Consider the following 10,365-nt stretch of genomic DNA (forward strand, 5'->3'; position numbering starts at 1 on the left):
GTGGTTGGAGACTTTTGGAAACTGCGGTGAAAGGATGCATCGCCCCATCCAAGGCACTCACATGCAGCCCGGTTCTCGCGCTGCAGTCCATCCCTTCCGAGTCGCACAAACCCGCAACAACAGAGCGATGGGAAGTACAACGAGCTCAAAACAAAGGTAGCGGACGCAAGCACAAAGTATAAAAAGCACAAACGTTACTTTTCCATCGTTGAGGTGAAAGGCAAGAATGTTTATGAACGTGCAACTTATGCCCATGAAGAAAGAGTCTCTTCACGTCTGTAGCGAGTAATTCTGATCTAATAAAGCACCTCACATCATCACATGCTGACAAAAAGTTAGTGGTTTCTTTTTAGTGTCTTTAAGTGATTAAGTTGAGCATCACATCAGCAAATCAGAGTACTAAATACGGTCATATTTTATAGATAAATGTTGCATCAGGATAAAAATACAAAAATTAAACTGATGTTAAATATTGCACGAGGTAGTTGCTTGGTAGTTAAAACAACTGAACTGCAGGTTTGTGTAAGCAGTAAATATCTTTTAAGCAGTTCTTTCTAGAGTTAGCCCGTCATGTCTTGTTAGCTAATGCAGCAATCAAAATATTCCATACGTGCATATGAAATCGCTCGTTATGATATAGTCTGATGTTTTTATTTGTCTTCGTTAAGGAGACAAAACTATTCAGTGTTGTGTATGTTTAGAAAGCTTGAAAGACAACTTAATGATGCATTTTCCAGGATACTATGAAAAGAAAGGCTGATATCCATTCTTTTTACCAAAAATAATAGAAAAATCAAATACTATGGGAGTGGAAGGTACAAATAAAACAGAAAAATATGTTGTGGAAGGGAAAGGAATAGATGAAGTAATGAAGGAAAGAAACATATGGATGGCAAAGAGCTAAAAATAAGTAAAAAGACAGAAATCCATCATGAGAGAAAGAGATGTGTGCCTTTCAAATGTTTTACATTAATATAAACTAGGCAAACCTATTTTATTTATATAACTGTCTTTATACCATTATGTTCAACCAGTCAGTGTTTTTAGATATTGATAAGCTGTATGTATTAACTTAGTATTAAGACAAAGGGCGCTACAGTAGAGATGCTAAAGGTAGCTGCTTGGGTACTTACTTATAGGAACATTTGTTGTTGCGTTTATTAATGTTATAAAAATTTGAGGTCCAGTGTTCACCGAATATAGTATATACAGTATATAATTTCTTGAATCCACGACAACCATGCAAGGACGCTTCATTGCCACCCCTTGTAGTTCTCATGCCACCCCCTTGCCACCCCATAAATAATTTTCTAGATCCGCCCCTGATATTAAATATGATAAATAGTGTTTCCGCGTGAGAAATAAAATGTGTTGCGGGAGTGCATGCATTACAAAAGACTGAAAGCCCGGCTATTATCAGCGGCCTCAAAACACTACCGGCTCACTGGGAAAAGTCCCGACTCTCCCGATTGCCACTTCGCTACTGTCATCATCACTTCAATCCTGACGACGAACCTTGTTGTGTTGTCATAGTGATGAGTAAAGGAACGACTGCGTCTGTCACGTGACATCTACCGGTAATCAAAACTTTAGCGTGTGCAATCTGCACCATAGGACTGGCTTAAACAGACGATCTGACGAGTTTTAGAAGATAAAATACAACCCGAAACTAAAAAAACAGGCCTTTATTTGAGACAGGCGTTTATTTACCCAAACCTGTCGTCACACCAGGCGCCTAAAAGAGACAGGCGTCTATTTGGGCTATTTAATTTTTTCGGTAGGTACAGTATTAAATCAATTGTAATATGCAATATAAATGAATACTGTACACATTATGATTCTATGCTTTAGAATTTAGTTAACAGTTTTAAGTAAAGTAATTTTTTCCCCAAGACAAACACTCTGATAAAGCACAGCTTGGAAAAAGTAACTAAAATACTTATACACCTCTGAAGCAGAGAAAACAATATAGATAGGATGAAACTTTTTTACGCGTTGTTTGTTTGTTTATTGTTTGTTTGTTTATTGTTTGTTTGCATAGGGTCTGTTCTTTCATTTGATATATTTGTATGTTTATATTTTTAGAAGAAAATTTTCCTGGAAGGCATTTTGTGAAACTTTTGTGAAGTGAACAAAAAAAATGCTGGCGAGCAACTTTTCAAAAAATTACTGCCGGGGAATAAGTTAAATTGCTCTAATAACAACTTTCATCGAGGTTGTTTCAGCTACATGTGCACAGATTGGCAAGCGCCTCACGTGAAGCCCCTCCTCCAGAGAATCATCAGTTTCATTGTTTGATGATTTATTATTTTAACTGGAAGGCGGACTTTCATTGCTAGAGTGTCCATATTGAGCGTTGCATTGTCTAATAGCAGTGCCCTTGTTATATCCAATAACTTTTATAAGACTGCTGCACAAAAATGTTGGGAGGAAGACAAAAATGTTTATAAAATGGAGAATATTTATTTTGGTCGATGTAGACAAACCCACAAACTTTATTTAATGTATAACAACTCCACATTCAAAATGAAAATTTCATTATAGACATAAGATAACCACAAGGATTTTCATAATGATCAAAACGCCTTACTGCATCTACCGGGCAATTTCAACCCCCTGCTCATGACAATCTGTCTCTTTCTCTGCATAAACTCTTTTGACACCCACATGCTCATATAATTTAACTGAGCTCCTTGTTCCGGTGACAGATGTTTAAGACAATGCAAATTCACTGGTGACATTGAGATGCTACCTTGCTATTCAAATGAGCTCAGTCTCCTTTAATGCTAATGCTCTTGTATTGGATGGAAATATCAGCGCCTCTATAAACAGCTGTGACCCCACGCAGGAAGTCAGGCATCCCACTTCCTGTGGCAAGCTGTGCCGCTGGCTCTCCTGGCCAGAGATGGCTTTCTAATTGGTGTCCTCTCACCTTTTTATACTGAGATGCTCCTGTTTGACAGTTCTTGGCAGAAGGGGAAATGTCCTTGAAGAACAAAAAAGTCGAATCAGAACCTGTTAAAGTAAAGCACTTTACCATCAAGGTTTTTCAAAAGAGAAACCGGAGAGGAACAATGCCGGCTGCATTCTGTAAAGGGACAGAAGTGTTGGAAAGTTTAAAACTTTTTTTCGTTCAAAAACTTGAACACAAGAAAACAAATACAGTTACAAAACATACATGAAGGCATCTCTAACCAATTTATATATTCATTTGACTAAAATTTTTACATTTTAAAACAAGTTTTAAAACATTTGTACAGACCAATGAGGTGTTTGCACTGTTGTCGTACGATGAAACAAAATCCCAAATGGCAGTGAGGTTCAGAGGAAGCTCTTGGTAAGGAGCATTTACATGTCACAGCCATGCAAAAGCAGAGATAAATTATTCATTTGACCCAGGTGAAGGCTGTTTGAAGAGGTCACCACAGAGCTTCATAAGCAATGAGAGAACTGACAGCAAGCAAGTCAACTTTTGTCCTCAAAACCTTGTTTTTTGAAAGGGTTAGCCTGCCAGCAGCTGTTCAAGCAAGCAGTGAAGTGACCTGCTCAGCAAACCATAAATAAGTCAAAGGAATATGCAATGACTTCCCTAGAAACACAATGTTGTTTACACCTTATAAGTTATATCATGTACCAGTACTCGTATGTGACCACAAAATAATTACTGATGACTTTAACTTATGTCCCAGATAGCAGACGGACTCGGCCCGAATGTGGCCTCATGATGGCACTGCTGGCGTGCCGCCGGCAACGGCATGCAACATGTCAGCCAAGTATGGGCCAGGTGTGGCAATGATGGCACTGGATCCATGATGGCAGATAATATTTGGGCCAGTTGTGATTGGGAGGTATGTGGCCCAGATCAGTGTAGTGATTCTGGCCCAGATCAGTCTAGTGATTGTAAGCCACATTTAAAATACTGATTTATAATAAATAATTAAATTGAAGGATTTTCAGGCTATCTTAATCTTAATGTTAATTTAACCTTTATTAAGTAAAATGTTAGTTTTGTATTAAAAGAAACTAATATATTTGGACAATAATGTTTGTCTACATTTCAATCACATAAACTTGCCTTCAGATGGGTCAAGATTATTTTGTTCAAATGACCCTGAACTTCCAAAAGTTTTTCTTTCTGAATTTAAAAGTTTCTATAACGTTGCTTTGAGAAGCACCATGGATCGTTTCTATTTAAACTTGCTTTTGCGCGATTTTCATTGTAGCAGGAGTTTATTCCTGCTGAAGATTTCTGACTTCAATGACTAAACTATCATTGTGTACAATCAGATGTTAGATACTGCAGAAATAAACGTTACTGTGCTGAAGATTTCTGACTTCAATGACTAAGTAAGACTATCATTGTGTACAATCAAATGTTAGATACTGCAGAAATAAACAAAATGTATTGTTAACCTTCGCGTTACGTTAAGGATGCGCAGTTTATTTATGAAGTGCAACAAGAACCTACACGCGGATGACATCAAAGTACTGCGAGAGCGACTCGAAAGATCATGGACAGCATTCTGATTTCAAATCACTCTCGCGGTATTTTAACGTCATCTTTTTCTAGTTCCTGCAACTCAGCATTACGTCGAACACCTTGTCAAAAATGATTGAGATGGCCAATCAAATCAAAAAAGGCGAGTGCCACTGGCCAATCACATAACAGAAGACGAGCTTTCCTGTTAACGGAAGCCGAGCGGCGGCCAATCAAATTAACCAATAGGCGGGGTTACCGTCGGAGTAGCAGTTACACCGTGTCAATCAATCATAACGGACACAGAGATTTCAAAGGCAGCAGGATGAAAGATAGTAAGTACCTGAACTTAAATATTTAAACTCAATCATAAAAATGTTTTTGTTTAAATGTCTTACAAACGTATAAAGGGATGCCAACGTTTACGTGATTCGTGTATAACGTAATGTGTGACAATTAACGTTATATTGATATTAAATTAGCTGTTTTCTATCAGGTTAAGAATAACTGTGATCATATTATAATAAAGTGATCGAATTTGGTTATCTGGTCTTCCTGATGTTAGAACATTTATATAAAAAACATATTTAAAAAACGTATTTCTGTAACGTTTAATTTTCTTTTTTGATGAAAGTGTGTCTGTGTTCATCAAGACATGAAGACTATGGAGTGGGACAAGAGAAGGATGATGGGGTGTATATTCAAATAGACACATTAAGGTAAATTAAATATTGAGGCTCATGTTTGCATCTTTGTGTTTATATATCAAAAGATTGCTCTATATGCCTAAATAGTCACATTGTGATTTCAGTGAAAGCTGATAAATACAGAGGGCTGGACAGTGGTTTCATTCATTAGGTGAGTAAGAACTGACCATAGCCTAACATTACTTTAGTTACCCGAATTGCATTGTTGAATACAAAGGAAATTGGTAAAAATACAAATATTTTGAATATATAGCAGTGTTTCCGCTATATTCATTCAACCGTGGCGGCCCGCCACTCATAAAACATCCCCGCCACGCCTGCGGTTGTGGATAGAAGGGATACAGCAAACGAAATCTCGTTGGATGAGCACTGTTTTATCCTAATCCTTTAACCAAACCCAACTCTAAACACAAAATTTCACACGATTGTTGGATGTATTTGTATCCAATTTAGCCAGAACCGCTGTTTTCATCCTAATAATCCTACCTCCAAATCTAATCCTTAACTTTTCGGCATTTGCTGTATCCCTTCTAGACAAACCCCACAGCGTCAGCTCGCAAAAAGCTACCGAAATGTCCGCTCTGCGAGACTGGCTGTCTAGAAATAAATTCCTTTCTGGATTTGCGTTGTTCACTCATTTATAAATAAATCTCCTAAAATATCATAATTTCCTCCATGGGTTTAGTTTCATGCACAAATAGATTTAAATCAACAGAGGATTATTAAGCTACGTTTCTGTTTTGAGAAATAATAATAAAATAAATAAGCCTATACGAAATATGTTGCACTTAAATAATTATTAAATTGACAAAACGAATAAAAAAGTATTTGAGTTTCTGTTCTTTTTTTGTGACGCGCTCTAAAACCAAACCAGCAGAAAGCACGTCATGTTTTTAATGATTATAAATAAGCACAAGGTTTTCTCCTTATTGTGAGTTTACAAAAATAAAAATACATCATTTGAAGTTGCGAATGTTGTTTTACTTTTATCTTTATGACTATAATTTAGGGTGATTTAAGCTGCAAGGTCATCACGCATATGATGTTCACCGGCGCATATCTACACCAACACAGCGCAGGGCTGCGAGAAAAGACATAATTAAACTTTTGATTTAACATATTACGAGTTTTTGGACATTCATTTGGAATCACTGTACTCATATTATCAACTTATCTGGCCATTAGTTATTCAGTATAGGCTATAAGCGCAGCGCACTGCTGAGCGCAGCTGTCAGTCATTCGTCTGTGCTTTAGATCGACACTCACAAAGTTTCACATTAAATGATAAGATATTTGACTAAAAACAAAAGGCTAAATACTGAATACTACTTATATGCGACTGCAAGACATTAATAGTCGAATCTGTTTGTAAGGAAACTTACATTATTCCCGTGGAAGAGAAGAACGTTGGTAATAGAAACTTGAGGCAGACGGTGAGACGGTTTTATCTGTTTTCAGACGAAACAGCAGGGTCGGGGTACCCACGGGTGAACCGCATAATATTTGATCTAACGGGTGTAATAGGCTATTCGCGTGTCATTTGTGTTGTAGATGCAGGTCGGGACTCAATAGACAAGATTAAATGCGGGTCTAACATCCAAGACCAAAATTCGACTCGTTTTTAAATGACCCGTGCTTATTTGTGTTTAAGATCTGTCTGAAGACCGGTAAAGGTTTATATTTAACTGCGCGATTTGCGGTGTGACCGGCTCGGGGTCACAGTCTTTATGTCAAATGGTACGGGTGTGAAATAAAATTGCTGCTGATGTCGGATAACTGGTCGGTTGTTCTGTCAATCACAGCGGTGCGGATTATCAAACAGGACTGCATGACTTTGTAACAGCTCTGTACGCTAAACACGAGGACGAACTTGCAATGCACACTACATTAAAACTACAATGAAATATCCAAACTACTTACGCAGCTGTGTAACGTTTTTTTAAGAAAATACAGTTTAGATCAAACATAGAAAAGCAATATGCTATAAATATAAGGAAAAGTAAATGACAGCGTGAAAATTATAAAAAAAATACATGTTAGTTTACTGTAGCCTATATTCTACATTAATTTTTTTTTTAAATTTATAATCATCATGGGCGCCCCCTGCCGCCACAGCTGAAAAAAATCCTAGAGGAAACACTGTATAGAATACTGTGAAATTATTTTCTGTTAATCATCTGCTGTGTTTGCTTCAGGTAAAGAGGTGGGACAAGGATGCTGACAGGACAGGAGGAGGTGACATTCAGGTTAGTGACAGTACATCAGGGCCACCATTTAATTTAATGTTAATTTAATTGCTTCCAAAATCAATACTTGACAAATCTTTAGAATTATATCTGCAAAGCTGAATTTGTCATAGGTGGATAAAGTATGACAGCAATTGTGAAGACCTTAGACGTGCAGTATATGGTTCTTCTCTCTTTCATTTATATTGATTTGACTTAATTTTCTTGGTAAATAATAATGGGGATATTCCTAATATAATATATTTTAAATACATGCTTAGAACATATCTCATTTGCTTTGTATCTAAATGAAAAGTACGTCTTTAAGGTCTAAGCTATGTTTCATTTTATTTAGACATTCAGCGCAGACATTTTCATCCAAAGCAACTTGAGGAAGAAAACAGAAGCAGTTCATCCTAAAAGGTTCATCTTCTAATTATTTATCTAACTGTTTGTTTTAAAGTATATCATTATGCTTTTAATTACTTTATTATATGGCGTTTGCTTCATAACAATTATTGATTTGCATCTGTTTTCTTTTATATAACAGTGGGCTGCTGTAATGTTTACATCTATGGAAAGATGAGCTGAGAAGAAAAGAGAGGCTGGAAAGCATTACTTCTTATTGAGGACAATCCTGAATAGGAACACTTTCTCATACACATAGATTATTATTAGTGTTTGATTGTTTGTTTCATTTTTATGAATTGTATTGTTTTAATTTTTCGTTTTATTTGAAATTACCTAAGTTAGATTCATGCTAATACTTTAACTGGACCTTGTATCTTTGCTGGCTGGCTGGCTGTAGAGTTGGTTTCACATACACATGAAGTTTCTAATTAACTAACTTTTAAGTTCAGTTTGGTTTAAACTTGTATTTACCCATGGTAATTCATTTAAATTTCTATTCATGCTTATATATTAATTTCAATGAACTTCTGTATTTGTGTATAGCTGGCAATTTGGGCAAGCTACGTTTAACACACAAATGTAACTGTCACAAAGGTTTTTTTTATTATCAGTTTGTTCTAAACATTTGTTTGTTTACTAAGGATGAAATTGCTTTGTAATTTAAGTTGTTGGTAGATTCATGCCAATAATGTATTTGAACAAACTAGTATTTTTGTTTATTGCTGGCAGTTTATACTAGAAGAGTTTTAACACATACAATGTTGTAGTGTTATTGACTTGTGTGCTATTGATTAATAAAAAGGCAAACAATTTGAAAGTAATTTTTCGTGTGATTTATTTATTAATATAATTTGGGCAAGATTAGGCTGAGTTATGGCTCAGTTTTGGAAGTTCTGGTTAAATGCTGGTTTTAATATGGTTGACCTATGGCTGAGAACTGGTACCGATGTTATAACCTGTTCTGGCCCAGGTTTGGGCCAATTATGGGCTATTATCTGTCAGAGACATGGGCCAGTTGTGGCCCATGTGTGGCCTTTGTCCGTAATTCAGAACTGGGCCACTGTAGGGCCGTCATTCTTTGTTGTATGTGGGCCGAGGAAAAACTGGTTGTGTGGGCCGGAGCTGGGCCGGAACAAAATTGCTATCTGGGTGTTATGCAGACCACCTTAGACAATCTGGGTCTTTACGGCCAGTTTTGTTTAACCTTTTGACATGTTTTTGAATATAATAATTACTCAAACTGTCTGTTATGTTGTAAACCCGAGATTACATCTGATTTCATGTTTATTTTAAGGCTGGAACCATCCACTCAACACACAATATTCGTCAGCATCGCCACTTCATTTCATTTTTGAGCGAGTCCGCTTGCACGACCTTGTGTCACCTGTTTGACACTATCACACAGCGAACGCTCGCGTCCATTGATTGCTTCAGCCTTGGTTTTTGCAGCGGTCTCTTTGGAAATGTAACAATCTGTTCATTCTCAGCAGAGTACTTTTTTAATGAAAAGCATAGCGCTGCTGCATAAGCGGTTTGGCAGCCTAATTGTGTGGGTGCCAGAAGTTGCATTATGCTCCATTTTATACCTAAACAGTATTTTCTTGGCAAAGACTCGGCTGACAGCATTGAGTCAAGTGTACACTCACATCAAATATGTCAAGTTCATAAAACAGCTTAGGATTTTAATACTAATAGATCACTTATCATATGCTTCCCGACTAAACTGCCAAAAAATCTAAGCCTGACTTGAGGAAAGCAATTAAATAAAAAAGAATGTTGAAATATTGAACATTGCATATGTGGAGGTTGTAGCAGGTGTTATATTTCAGTCACTAAGTGTGTTTACATGCACAGAATAAGCGGATAACTATCAAAAATCTGCTTGTTAGAAACCAGCTTCTCTGCCAACTGCTTTAGTCGAGCGGAGACTTGCGTTACTTTGCAAGTACTTTCGCATGTGATGTGGAGACATGCGTAGGCTACATGAACAACACTGCGAGAAAGCTGGTTAAGGTGTTTATATGCAATGCGAAATTGGGGAAATGAGCAAAAAACTACCTGTGCCGATTGTTTTTTGCTTACGCCGTTTATGGGCTTTCCCTGATAAAAGAAAAACTTTTATGCGTTTACATGACCCCACACTTTATCAGTTTCGTATTTGTCACTTAAAGCCCTGTTTTCAGATTGTTTATGATAAAATAGAACGGTTTTGACTGAAATTTGGACATATGATGCTGGCCCGAGAATTTTCGGGTGTTTTTTGTTTCACCTCCCACCTCTATAATGGGTGTATAGGTGCACTGGAACAATCCTTCCTAAAATGCATTAAACTTTCGTTTACAAAGACATGAAACTCACCGATATCAGGGGTGTTCACTGATATGCTCACACAAAAATCGTTGCAAAAGATGCTTTCCAACAGGTGTTTTAGCATTCGTTGTAAACTTGTGGACCTATTTTCCGCTTAGAGCTTGAATAATAGACACTCCATCCCAGTTGGTGGCGATAATCCGCCTTTGCCAATTGCAGGAATACAAACAAAGTT

General features: G+C 37.0%; 2 long non-coding RNA genes across 3 annotated transcripts; both read left to right on the forward strand.

Moving 5' to 3' along the window:
* The first annotated feature begins 4,369 nt into the window (after nucleotides 1-4,369).
* On the forward strand, nucleotides 4,370-5,337 carry LOC135748438 (uncharacterized). Of its 2 annotated transcripts, none has more exons than XR_010532024.2 (3): nucleotides 4,370-4,812; nucleotides 5,112-5,196; nucleotides 5,289-5,337. It is a non-coding gene; the product is annotated as an uncharacterized lncRNA (long non-coding RNA). The 2 variants fall into 2 exon arrangements; XR_010532023.2 differs by having other exon boundaries at nucleotides 5,272-5,334.
* A 2,040-nt stretch (nucleotides 5,338-7,377) lies between these two features.
* Nucleotides 7,378-8,955, forward strand: LOC135748381 (uncharacterized). Its single transcript, XR_010532018.2, has 3 exons — nucleotides 7,378-7,430; nucleotides 7,765-7,832; nucleotides 7,960-8,955. It is a non-coding gene; the product is annotated as an uncharacterized lncRNA (long non-coding RNA).
* The last annotated feature ends 1,410 nt before the right edge of the window (nucleotides 8,956-10,365 follow it).

This window comes from Paramisgurnus dabryanus, chromosome 16 (genome assembly GCF_030506205.2).
Source record: "Paramisgurnus dabryanus chromosome 16, PD_genome_1.1, whole genome shotgun sequence".
NCBI lineage: Eukaryota > Metazoa > Chordata > Actinopteri > Cypriniformes > Cobitidae > Paramisgurnus > Paramisgurnus dabryanus.